This window comes from Orcinus orca, chromosome 5, assembly GCF_937001465.1.
Source record: "Orcinus orca chromosome 5, mOrcOrc1.1, whole genome shotgun sequence".
Lineage (NCBI taxonomy): Eukaryota > Metazoa > Chordata > Mammalia > Artiodactyla > Delphinidae > Orcinus > Orcinus orca.
Genome location: NC_064563.1, coordinates 148,724,828 through 148,738,563, shown reverse-complemented (window position 1 = coordinate 148,738,563; position 13,736 = coordinate 148,724,828).

The window sequence follows — 13,736 nt, the reverse complement described above, 5'->3', positions numbered from 1 at the left end:
GGGAGACTGAGGCAGTCAGCCAACGGTTAAGGGCACAGAGTGAGCACCAGGGTCTCTTTGTCCTAAAAAGAGATCCCATCTCCTTCGGGGGAAGAACCGAGGGCTGAGCAGCGGCTGAGAATGATAGGAGCACCCGGCTCCAGGCGCGGTGACCGCTCGGCCGTCGCTGGGCTGTGGCGGCCAGGCCCCGGCCGAGTAAACCCGACACCCTGAACCTGGGTGGGGACGTCCGGGTGGAAGCCCTGAGGATGAGGCTCTGCAGACCCCTGAGCCGTCAGAGCTTGCGGGGCCCCCCTCTTCCCTGGTAGAGCCAGCACTTCGCTGTGCTGGGAGTTGCTGCAGGGGCCTCCCTGCTGCAAGGCAACAGATGCCCCCCTCGGAGGCCACCCCAGCCCATCTCCTGGCTGCCAGGCCAATGGCTGGGAGAGAGTCCAGTGTAACCTGATGGGGACCTGTGGGCCGGGTCAGAAGGACGGAGGTCGTATGTCAGAGGAGCTGCGGGAGAGCCGGCCCACCTGCCGGCGCCGGGCAGCAGCCCTGGGGTTGGACTTGAGGGTCCTTGACCCAGAGGCCAGAACAGAAGACTGTGAAAGCAGGAATTCTCACCTTGGAGGCGCTTACTCGGAACTTCGGAGTTAAGCTCCTGGCACGTCTTCAGGTCACTGGGCACACTCAATTCTGGGATGACTCGCAGAGGCCTGGAGAAAGTTCTGGCCCACAGTGAGCAGAATAGAAGTGCTGAAGCTGCCCTGGTAGATGGCGGAGGAAGGAACGAAGAGGCCGAGGCCAGGGCCCAGTGAAGGGGCGGGGTCCCGACTCTGTTCCCAGACTTCACGAAGTTCCCATCGGAGCCACTGACTGCAGAGGTGGCCGGGCGGCCACGAGGAAGGACCGGGCCACGCCTTGGCCAGTTTTTACTGTGAGGCTCCCCGACGCTCCCAAGGACCTACAGCAGTTACGTGGTGGCCCGAACGCTCTGGTAGGGAGCTCTCAAGACGTTCTGAGGATGATTGGACCCAGAATCTGAGGGGACACTGGACACCTGGAGACCCACAATGTCACCATGGCCTCCCTGTTGGAGGGGGCGTTTACCAGGCTGGGTAATAAAAGAATTCTGGCCAAAGTGTTGGTCAGACCACTCAGTGGTCATTTTCCTTGTCCCCAGGTGTGCAGCTGGCCACTGGAGTAACTGCACGTTAGGCTCCCTGCCAGTGTGGTCACAGACCGCCCAGCAGGGAAGCCCAAGGGGAAGCTTGGACATGGCCCCCTCGTGCCCCAGAAGGTAAACCACAAACTACGTGTTGTCCTGGAGGTCACGACCTGGAGGATGCAGGCGGGGTGGGCTGTCGGTCTCTGTGGTGACAAGGGCTGTGGAGACTGGCTGGTCCTGGAGAGTGTAGACCCCCGAGGCTTAACCAGGGAGCAGCCCAGCTGCACCTGCTGCGCCAGGTGTGACGTCCTCGTGACACCCTTGTCGCAGGTTAGTAAGGCCGTGGATCAGTGATGACATCCTTTTCCATCCCAGTTAGAAAAAGATGGTCAGACACAGTTTGCGGTCAGTGGGAGGGGTCATAGCGCTCATTCACGGTTTGGCCTCAGGGCTGTGCCAACTCTCCCCTCTGTCCTAACACAGTCAAGGAGACTGGGCCCTTGGACGTCCCCCAGGACAGGACACAGGCCCGTCGCAGTGAGGACATCAGGCACTGGGCAGGACGAGCCAGGAGGCTGTGAGCAGAGGGCCTTAGGACATGTGTGCCCCAGATGTGAGAGGGGAGCCCTGTGAAATGCAGAGAGCTGCGCCTCAGGCAGGTTGCAGGGCCGGGGGTCGGGGGTGAGCCAGGATGTCCCCCCAAAGTGAAAGACGAGTTGCTGCGCCTGGCGCCCCCTTTCTAGGAAGAAGCACAGGCCTGGCAGGCGCACCTTCCACTCTTAGGAATATCGCCCCGCCCCGTGTCTCCAGTGACTCGGGCGGGGAGCAGGTGTGTCCGCGCAGCAGGCCGGGCTGGGTGCAGGCGGCCCTGTGCTCGGAGCCCTGGCGTCAGAGGTGTTGGTGGGAAGCGCCCTGCGGGCTTTGGGCAGTCCCCGGGCCCCGGAGCGAGGCCGTGTGTCTGTGGATGACCCTCACCTGTAGAGACGCTTCCCGACTCCCGATCACCGGGATCAGCCGGGACTCCGGGGGAGGCTGGGCACTTTGCGGCCTTGCTGGGAGCCTGCGTCCCCACCCTGTCCTCCGTGGGGGCCATCAGCGCCTGCCGTGCTCGCAGCTCTGTCTGCCTATCCAGGCGGTCACGACAGCATCGGTCACTCGATGGCTTCCCACTTCCTGCCGGGCGCTGCACGCACGCGGCTCATGGTACCGGCTGCCCGGCACTCTCGGCTGCAGAGGGCGCAGGTAACCTTCCCGGGAAGAGAACCTCAGCCTGGGAGGCGAGGCCGGCCTCCTGCGCCTTTGTGCCTGCAGGGCAGGGCCCGGCTTCAGCGCGGGGAGGGGGCTGCTGAGCCGGTAAATCCTGAGCCTCAGAGGCAGGCCTTGCAGGGCCCGATATTCTATGGAGGTTCGTGGGGACCAAGACCCTGAGAGTTGCCCTCTGCGTCCAGCCCATCTCGGCTGGGGGTCTGCGAGGTGTCCGACGCAGTGAAAGCAGGCACCTCGCGTTCCCCTGAAAACCACCAGCGCCTCCTGCTGTGGCTGTATTTAGAGAGTTCTGGAGGCGTCACTTAGCCTTTATGGTCCCTTGGGCCTGAGGAGCCTTCCCCTTGCTCCTGCACGGCTGTTCCCCCAGGATTCTGAGGTGCAGAAGGATACGGAGGGGAACCCGGGTCAGCCCCACCTCAGCCAGGTGTCCTGAGTCCAGCGGCCCTGGCAGCTTCGGCCCCGGGCTGCTGTCTGCACTGCCACGCTGCCCGATCCGGGCAGCATCCCGTGAGGGACCTGGCTGAGGTCCGAGGCTGGGGGCTCATGGCCCTGAGGGGTGTCCGGGAGGAAGCCAGGTGCCAGGGTCACTCCTGTCTGTGGGAAGAGTGCGGGGGTGAGCAGCACAGATGCGCTTTGAGGCCTGGGGGACCAGCGATTCCTGAAGATGTGAGTGTGCCCTTAGTGAGGGAAGGAGCTGCCCTTGGCTGTGGGCCCTGCCGGCCCCACCTGAGGGATTAAGAAGTGCCGTTTCTGGGGCTTCCCTGGTGGCGCCGTGGTTGAGAATCTGCCTGCCAGTGCAGGGGACACGGGTTCGAGCCCCGGTCCGGGAAGATCCCACGTGCCGCGGGGCAACTAATCCCGTGCGCCACAACTACTGAGCCTGTGCTCTAGAGCCCGTGAGCCACAACTCCTGAGCCCACAAGCCACAACTACTGAAGCCCACGCGCCTAGAGCCCGTGCTCCGCAACAAGAGAAGCCACCGCAACGAGAAGCCCGCACACCACAACACGGCTCCCGCAACTAGAGAAAGCCCGTGTGCAGCAACGAAGACCCAGCACAGCCAAAAATAATAAATAAATTTTTTTAAAAAAGAAGTGTCATTTCCTCCTCTGCCCACATGTTCTTAGGCCGCGGGAGGCCTTAAGTGGTTCCATGTGGACAAGCCCTCCATGGCTTTCTCATGCTCAGTGGCTCTTGTGGGACTATTCTGGGGGGCGGGGTGGGGCTTTCACAGCCTCAGAAATGCATTTAGAAGAAGACTGTGGACTCACATTTTCCTTTCCTCACCCATGGGGCCGACAGAGTAACTCCACTGTCCGCTTTCCAGACTCAGAAATGACAAAACCCGCCATTAACGGGCGATGCCAGGAGTCAGTGTGTCACAGTGTGTGTTCCAAGTTGGTGGGAGGGCGACACCTTTTACGGTTTTAAGCCAAAGCTACCTCACTGGTCTGGATAAACTTAGTGGGTGTTGGGCAGTAGAGTGCTTGTATTCATGACAACCTAGGGCGCTGTGACAACTTGGCATGGACCACCATTCACATCTCCAGTGCGAGCCAGGACAGAGGGGGACCCCGGCGAGGGGCCTGCCTGGGGCCAGGACACCGGGTGGCAGGAAGGTTGGGGGACACGTGCTGTTGGGCAAGAGCTGCCCCCTTGATGGAAAGAGACTGTGAGTGCATGGTGGCCTCCGTCCAGCCATGCGACGCTCGTGAGGGTCCTTACTTCCCCTGCACGTCTGGTCATTTCTTGGGAAGTGAAGCCAGCCTGAAGATAGCAGCTCCCCAAGGTGGCATCCACAGAGCTTCCTTCATACACCTGATCTAATGGATCCTGTGTCACGAGAGCCTCACAGACAAGAGATAGATGCTCACAGGGAGGACAGGTGGGGGAAGAAAACCTGAGAAGGTGGCGTGGCCTTCCTGTGCCAGCAGAAACTGAGTTGCATGACATTCTGGGGGCCCTTTCAATCCAGTACCACACGGCTGGTCAAGAGGAGGCATAAATATTCTGAGGCATTTTGTAAACGAATTCTATTTGGTTTAGATGTACCCAGAGGTGACGGAGGGGAAAACCCACCACCACTGGTGGGATGAGAAGTTCAAGACCCAGCCTTTGGTTTACAGTGTTTCACTGTGATACACCTGGGAGTGGTACTCTTTGTACTTGCCCTGTTTGGCTTATGTAGATTTCTTTTTAGAGTCTGCAGTTATATATCTTTATTCAGTTTTAGAAAATTCTTGGCTGTTAGCTCCTCAAATATAGCCTCTGCTCCATTCTGTCTTTATTCTCTATCTGGGCCTTAAATCTTACATATGTTAGACATTTTCATCACGTTCCATTTATCTCTTATGTTCTTTTCTGTATTTTCTATCTGTTTTTAATTTGTCCTTCAGTCTTGACCATTTTCTATTGACCAATTTTCCAACGAATTTATCCTCTCTTCTGCCGTGTCTAATCTGTTGTTAATTCCATCCATTGAGTTCTTACTATTAATCACTGTATTTTTAATTTTTAGAATTTCCATTTAATCTTCCATTTCTAGATTACAGTTCTCTTATTCACTTCTCTATCTTACCTTCCATTTTCTGGAGATATTAACCACATTTATTTTAAAGTTCATGTACGATAACTCCAAAACCAGGTCCACTTGTGAATCTTTTTCTCTTGTTGGTTTTTTTCCCATAGAGTCATGTAGTCCTGTCTCTTGACTAACCTGATGATTTTTTAGTAAATGCTGGACATTATCAGTGAAAGACTGTAGAGGTTCTTCTTAACGTTATCTTCCTTTTTATAGGGTTTAATTTTATTTTGGTGGGCAGTTAGTTCAGGCCTGGATTCCTTTCTCCAGTCAGGGATTGATATAATTCAAATCTAGGTTTATGCCTTTGTGAAGACTGGTAAATTACCAGTTCTTCATTACTTTTAGAGCATAACTTTCTAAGTGACCCAGTTGAGAACCTGGCGTATTTACCAAGGCTTCCATTTCTTTGAAGGTCCAGAATTCTAGGTGTTGAACTGAGAGAAGAGCAAAGGCTATGCATAGCTTAAAAAAAAAACAGATTTATTGAGGTATATTTTGCGTAACACAAAATTCATCCTATTCAGGTATGCGGTTCAGTAATTTTCAGTAAGTCTGCCGAGTGGTGTAATCATCGTCACAAATCAGTTTTAGAACTTTTTCATCATCCCAGTAAGAGCCCCCATGCCCATTTAGGGCTGGCCCCCTTTCCATTGCTCAGCCCCAAGAAACCGCTGGTCTACTCTCCTCTATATACTCCCTTTTCTGGATGTTCCATGCAAGTGGAATCATGCAATATGTGGGCTCTTGTGTCTGGCTTCTTTCAGTTGGCATCATGTTTTTGAGGTTCACTAATGTCATAGCATGTTTCAGTAGTTTATTCTTACCAAAGCACAGTCGTTTTTCTTGAATAAAATCTTCAGGTTGTTGTAATCCTTTGGTTAATCTCCAGAGCTCAGAAAAAGTTAATTTAGATGATTTTGCTAGTGATTTCGTTGCTTTTAAGAAGGAGCAGATTCACAGAGGTCCTCACTCCACCATTCCTGAGGTCCTGCCTTTTACTTTTGTATATTGGTTCTGTGCCTTGCCAAATTCACCTATTGGTTCTTGCAGCTTTTTCTGGGTAGATTCTGTAGAATTTTCTAAGTACACAATCATATCACCTGTGAATACACCGTTTTACTTCTTTCCAATCTAGATTTCTTTTATTTCCTTTTCTCACCTTTATGCACTATTTAGACCTCCAGTATGATGTCACGTAGCAGGAGTGAGAGTGAACACCTGTTACTCTGTCCCCGAATTTAGAGAGGAAGTCTCCTGTTTTCATGTTAAATACAATATTAGCTGTGGGGTAATTTTGGTTTTTTTGTTGATGATGTTCTTTATTAGGTTGAGAAAGTTACCTTCAATTCCTAGTTTTCTTACAGTATTTTCATAAACAGGTGTTGTATTTTGCCAAATATATTTTCTGCATTTATTGAGGAGGTCAAATGGGTCCATCATCTTTATTCTGTTAATATGGTGAGTTATATTGTTTGATTTTTAAAAATTTTCAACTAAAATTGCATTTTGGGGATAAACCCACTTGGTAATGGTATGTTATCTTTTTTCTAAATTTGTAGGTTCAACTTACTAATGTTTCCTTAAGGAGTTTTGTGTCTATATTCATGAGAGATGTTGGTCTGTGCTTTTCTTTTAATATCTCTGTCTGGTTTGGGTATCAGGGTAATACTGGCCTCATAAAATGAGTTGTGAAGTGTTCCCTTTTCCTCCATATTTTGGAAGAGTTTATACAGGATTGGTGTTACTTCTTTCTTAAATGTTTGATAGGATCCTCCAGTGATGCCCTCTGGGATAACGAATTTATTTTCCTTAATAAATGTCAGACTATTTCTTCTTGAGTTAGTTTAGAAAAATTTGTGTCTATCAATGAATTTGTTTATTTCATGTAAGTTGTCTAAATTTATTGTTATAAAGATGGTCGTTACATTTCTTTTCTTCTTTCCTTTTTTCATTTTTTTGAAAATGAAGTGGAGAGAGAAGAATTCTCTACATTAGTGTTTAAGAACCAGGGATAAAACAAATCTGAAATCTGTAAGTCCAGGGTCTTCCGAGTGTGATTCCTATTGTGTTGACAGTTCGGTGAGGACTTTGCTTATGCTTCTCTCTTATCATTGCGTTTCTTTATTGTTCCTTATTGTCTGTCTAGTGTCTGTTGGATCTATAGCTATGTTTTCTCTTTCATTCCTGATATTAATAATCTGTGACATCTCTCCTTTTAAAAATTAGTATGTGTGGAGTTTTATCAAATTTATTGATCTTTCCAAGCAATCAGCTTTCTGTTCTGTTGATTTTATCTTTCATTTGTCTGTTTCCTACTTCAGTGTTTCTACTTCAGTGACTTCCCTGTGTGGCTGGGCCTGTCTCTCTATCTGAGATGATGAACAGTCCCGTTCAGGTCAGTCCATCTGGGAGATCAGTGCCTCTGGCTGGTCCATGATGACAGTGGTCAGGATCATGGGCCAAGGCACACAAGTGACCAGTCGCAAAGGGCACGACTCCAGAGTCCCACCTGTGCCCTGTGATGCTGGCCAGGTCTCGGAGTCACCCGACCTGTGGCTTCTCCTCCGTCAAAGGGATCTTCCTAGCACTTGTGTCGACAAGCTGTCCCGTGGAAGTGACTCTGCAGGGTGCCAGGGTCAGGACAGCGTTGGTTTGTGACTTGGCCCCTCTGGCATCTTCCCCTGCTCACCTGGCAGGTGTTAGCACCACTGGGTGGACATATGTGCTGTCTGGCATGATCATGTGAAAGCCGTCTAGCTGAACCCAGGAAGCACAACTGAGTGCCCCATATGGAAAGGAGGAGAAAAGCCAAAACTGCTTTTAACAACACCCGGCATCCATCCTGACGAGCCCTATTCTCACAGTTTTAGAGATGCACACTCACGCTTGGCAGTGAGACAGCATGTGCTCCCGTGTGTTCCCTATTTTCCCACTGGCATGGTGACTGGTTCCTGCCTGGGCTCACCCCTGCTCTTCCCACTGTGCCTTTACCGCATCGGGCGTGAGGGGTCAGCGCCTTATCTGGTTGGCAGCCCCCTCCATGGTGCCCACCCGCTCCCCACTCCTCCCGAACGGCTGTGGCCTGGCCACCCCGGATGGCGAGAGTTTGCAGATGCAGACTGCTGGCAGCACGGGAGCCGTGGTTAGAGGTGAGGGCACACCACAGAGCTTGGGACAGGGCCCTGGGTCCTCTCCCACAGCTGGATTGCAAGGCCTGGGGCCACAGCTGACCTGGGGTGATTTAGACCCAGAGGCCGGAAACTGACTCTCAAAGTCAGGCTGCTACTGCTGAGATGCCTGTGGCCTAACACGGGGACGGGCCAGGAGGCGGAAGGGCCCCTGAGCACAGGGTGCAGCCCAAGCATCATAAATAAAGCTCCCCTGCTTGGAAGGGACCTCAGGGGCCCCCTGGAGGGACACCCATTTCATGCCCCCCCCCCAGGATTCAGGGACTTCTGTGTCCTCACCAGCACCCCACTTGTACTGCGAGGTCCCTGTGATTGGAAAGGGTGACTGTGGTACCAGAGCCGGCCTGGGGCCCTGCCGGCTTTCCTTGGGACGAGCGTCTCCTGACGTCTGCAGACCCCTCGGCTGGTGTGTGCCCCTCCGGGGCCATCTGGCCCCGCCTCTCCCCGTGGGCCGAAGCTGGGAGGGGCCAGCAACCTCAGCCACGAGGAGGGTCTCTTCCCTTTGATGGGACCGCCTTCTGGCAGGAAGAAAATTCAAAATTGTCCGACAAATCAAACCTTAAACAGAACCAGCTTGTCTGAGGATTAACAGCCTTGAGACGTGGAATTCCTGCAGACCTACATGGAGGGGGTGAGCGGCTCTGTGGGCGGCGACTGGAACGGATTTGAGAGCTGGAAGGGACTTCAAGAGAGTCCTGATTCCAGGGCTCAGGATAATCGCGGGTGTGGGATTTTCTGGAATGCCCCAAGAGCCCTATCCATTTCCCCTCAGATCAAGGGCTCCCAGGGTCGGGAGGGGCCCAGGCTGCTGCCGCCACCGCCCTGCCCTGAACGGCCCGGGGGGGACATCCAGCCCCACTGAACAGGCCCGTCCTGGTCACGAGGACGAGGCTGAGGGAGGCCAGCAACATGTCCCCCCCCACCCCTCCCTCCAGTCAGTTATTCCACACACTTAGACCCTGGGCGTGGGGACACGGCGGCAGGTGTGGGAGGGGTGCTGGGGTCACTGCTTCCACCTGGGGGGCCTGGATTCCGCCCCTCCTGAGGGCAGGCCCTCGTCCACCCAGGAAACTGACGGGGAAGCAGCCCGGCCACCCTCGGACACCTTTCCAAGCTCAGGTCCAGCTGCTGAGTGTCTGGCCGGGTTGCGTACTCCTCTGGCTGTGGCCCAGCTACCCCGCCCGTCCTGCAGGGGCCTGTGCCCATCACCACGTCTGTGCCTGGCTGGTGGAGAAGCCCCACCCTGGCCAGCTCTTCCTGGAGCCCCCTTCCACCAGCTCCGAGACCCCCTTACGTGGTTACCCGGGCCACTCCGCCCTATCCCAGGTCCCTGGCAGCCTGTCCTCTCACTTGGCCTGTGTTTGGTGACCTGGCCTCGCCATTCTGAGTGGCCTTCCTGGAGGAGGTTCTGGTCCTCTCTGTCCTGCCAGATGCCAGGTCCCCCCGAGCCCTCTCTCCCCACTGGTCCAAGTGGCTGCCTGGTAGCCAGGAGTCTCAGGCTCGGCACCAGGCGGCACAGGGCCCCAAAGCGAGAGCCCCCAGTGCCCTGCCCAGCTCTGCCGTCGAGGCCTGGCCCACAGGGTGGGTCAGGGCTGGGGCGGGGGTCTCTGGGACCCAAGAACAAGGTCTCCTGGGCCAGTGGTCAGAGGGAGAGAGGGGCAGGCAGCTGCTGGTGGCCCTGGAGGGCCCAGTGGTGCCCGGAGGACGCAGCGGTGGGTCCTAAGTGAGTGGGTGAGGGACCAGGTCACTCCCTACAGGAGGAGGGACAGCAGCTTGGCCCTGCCTGCTCACTCCAGGACTGACCTTGGCCTCCTAGGAGCTCTGCCGTGGTGGCCCAGCCTTCAGCACGGTGGTTGGAGCCATGGCTGGTGCAGGGCAAGTGGTTGCCGGGGTGGGTGGCCAGGCTTGTGGATCCAGAAAGCCATTCCTGACACAAAGCCCCTGAGGTCCCCTCCTCTCCGCCTGGCCTCATGGGCGCCCTCCTGGGCCTGGGCTCGTGCACAACCCGTGCTGGATGCTCCCGGTCAGCCTCTCTGGGCCGCGTGGTTGCAGCATGGCGGAGGGATGGCTCCCCGCTGGACCTCGGGATCTGGGCACTGAATGGTGGGCGGGGTCTCCAGAGTCCGCCTCAGTGCCCGAGCCCTCTGACCATCACCCACACACGGCGCTGACGGAGAGCCAGGCTCCTGGAGCCCCACCTTGTCTGCCGCGCAGCCAGAGGCCAGGCGTTGGCTCCGCGTTGCCTCAGTCTCCCCGCCGGTAAAAAGGGCGGGCACGTCCTGTGAGGAGGTCAGTGAGACACAGCCCTGGCTTTCAGCTGAGGTTCTCCAGTCCCCACGTGAGGGCGCTCCGCCCGAGAACAAGGGAACGGCCCACGAAGGCGAGGACGTTGCCACCCCTTGTGCCGCCAGCGGAGATTCCATCAAGCAGTCGGTCCTGAGCGCTGGTCAGGTTAGATCCGCCTGCCCTCGAGCTCGGGGTGCCCTGCCCGCCCGGCCCTCTTGGGTGGGATGCTGAGAGAGGGAGTGCCAGGAATCTGGGCGCCAGAGACGTGGTGACTGGCCAGCAGGGATGCTGAGGCAGGGCCCCTCCCCCTCCTGCCCGCTCTGGGCCCACCTCTCAGTCCCTAGGGTTGGGGACCAGGGAAGCGTCACACTGCTGGGGAGAGACACGGCCACAGCCCTCCCCCGGGCCAGACGACTTGGCCACGGCAGCTCCTGTTACAACGCGCTTTCCAGAACCTGGGCCGCTGAGCCCTATTAGTGACTCCAAAAGAACGTTCTGAAGGTAGTTGGGTCCAGGTGAATGTGTCACAGCAAATTTATCAGGAGGGAATTCGGGTTGTTTGTGAGTAACTGTGGAAACAGCGAAACACCCACATTTTCTGCAGAACCAGCCCGTGTCTGGTACCCGGTGAAGATGAAATCATTCGGCCGATGTCTCTGTGTCTCTTCCTCCGTCCCGCTGTCCCAGAGAAGTCGCTCTACGCCCCATGAGGTTTTGGGGGGCCGTGTGGTGGCTGTCTTGGCCTTGCTGCCCAGGAGACCTGCCCTTCCCGGCATCCAGCTTGGAGGCCAGCTCTGTCCCGTGGCACAGGATCCTGAGATGGCCCCTGGGCCAGGCCTGAGTGCCACGGCACGTTTGCAGCGTAGCTGAGGTTGCCAGTCAGCCGATCTTAGGATGGGGGACCATGCGGGTGGCCTGACCCGCCCACACAGCCCTTACAGAGCTGAGTTCTCTCTGGGTGGAGCTGGGGGGATTTGGTGTGAGGGAGGTGAGGGCTCTCTGTTGCAGAGATGGAGTGACCTCGTGGCAGGAGCTGAGGGCAGCCCCAGCTGACAGCGGCCAGAAGACCGAGTCCTACGGCCAGAGAGAACTGAACACAGCCAGTGACCCGAATGACGCTGGAAGAGGGTCCTCAGAGCGCCCAATCTCACCCTAGCTCATCTGTCCTGGCTGTCAGCGTGTGAGGACAAGCTGGCCTCGTGGCCTTCTCACCCAGAGACAGTGGGCTAAGGGTGTGCGTTTAAGCTGCAGTTTGTAGAAAACTAATACGCTCCCGGGGACTCCCTTCTGCTAAGTCCTCGCAAGGCTGGCAGCCTCTCTGCACCTGCCCTGCAGGTTTAGCTGCTGTTTTCTGATGCCACTGGACTCAAGGGCTGGCATCGCCTGGCACCCACTGAATGTGCTCTAGACTCCCAGAGAGAAGCTCACGTTCCAAAGAAGACATACAGACGCCAACAGGTACAAGAAAGGTGCCCAACACCGCTGATCGCCAGGGCAGTGCACATCAAAGCCACAGTGAGGTACCACCTCACACCTGTCAGGGTGGCTGTCACCAAAAAGACAAGAAATGAGAAGCGCTGGAGAGGGTGTGGAAAAAGGGAACCCTTGTGCACTGTCGGCGGAAATGTAAACTGGTGCAGCCACTGTGGAGAACGCTACGGAGGGTCCTTAAAAAGCTGAAAATAGAACTACCACATGATCCAGCAATTCCACTTCTGGGTATTTACCCAAAGGAAATGAAAACATCACCTCAAAAAGATATATGCACCCCCATGTTCATTGCAACTTTATTCACAGTAGCCAAGACATGGAAGCAACCTAAGCGTCCATTGATGGGTGAATAAAGAAGATGGTATATATATACAATAGAATATTACTCAGTCATAAAAAAGATTGAAATCTTGCCATTTGTGACAACATGGATGGACCTAGAGGGCGTTATGCTGAGATCAATTAAACGGAGAAAGACAAACACCGTATGAGCTCATTTACCTGTGGAATCTAAAAAAAAACAAAACCAAACAAAAAAACCAAGCAAAAAACCGAGCTCATGGATATAGAGAACAGATTGGTGGTTGCCTCAGGTGGGTGGCGGGGTGTGAGCAAAATGGGTGAAGGGGTCAAAAGATGCACACTTGCAGCTTAAAATGAAAATGTCACAGGATGTCATGTACTTAATAATAGGGTGTTTGCTGCATATTTGAAAGTAGCTAAGAGAGTGGATCTTGGAAAGTTCCCATCGCAAGAAAAAAATTTGTAAGTATGTGTAGTAATGGATGTAAACTGGACTTACTGTAGTGATCATTTTGCAATGTATGCAAATAACGGATTATTACATTGTATACCTGAAACTTATTTTAATGTTATGTCAATTACACCTCAATTGAGAAAAAAAAGAAACTCATGGCTATTCCCTGCTCACCTGGTAGTGGGCTCTAGAGCTGGGAAGCCGGAGGCCACGTGGGTGTGGCCAGGGCAGTTAATCTGGACCATCCTCCAGGGAATGAGAACAGGTAACACAAGGATGGGGTACAGAAGGTGCTCAGGCTGATGGGGCAGGTTTAGGAGCAGGTGGCACGTGTCCTGTTTAATCCCCTTGGTGCATGCACCCCATGGTGCACACACCCCATGATTCACACCCCGCACGGCACAGACCCCAAAGCACACCCCCCATGGTGACACCACAGAGCAGGAATGATTTGCTGTGGGCATGAAGGCTGCTTTTCAACAGGGGATGAGGGAAGGCCATGGGCTGGCAGGAGGGACTGGGTGCCCTTTCCATCCTCACTGCAGACGGCCTGCTCTCTGCTGCGTTTTCCCAAAGCAGAGCCCCTGGAGAGGCCTGGAGCATGGTCCTGGGAGTCCTGAGTGGTCACTTCAGTGAGCTGGGATCCCACGTCCCTGCAGGCGTGAGGAGCTGATGGAATGTGCTGTGTGCACGTATGAAGGTGTACATGTGTATCTATTGTGTCTGTGAGCATGCATGTGAGGGAACGTGTGTGCATGTATGCAGGTATGTAAGTGTACATGTGTATCTGTGTGTCTGTGTGCATGCATGTGAGGGAACGTGTGTGCATGTATGCAAGTGTACATGTGTATTTGTGTGTTTCTGTGTGCATGTATGTAAGTGTACATGTGTGTCTGTGTGCATGCATCTGGGGGACCGTGTGTGCATGTATGCAAGTGTACATGTGTGTCTGTGTGCATGCATCTGGGGGAACGTGTGTGCATGTATGTAAGTGTACATGTGTACCTACGTGTG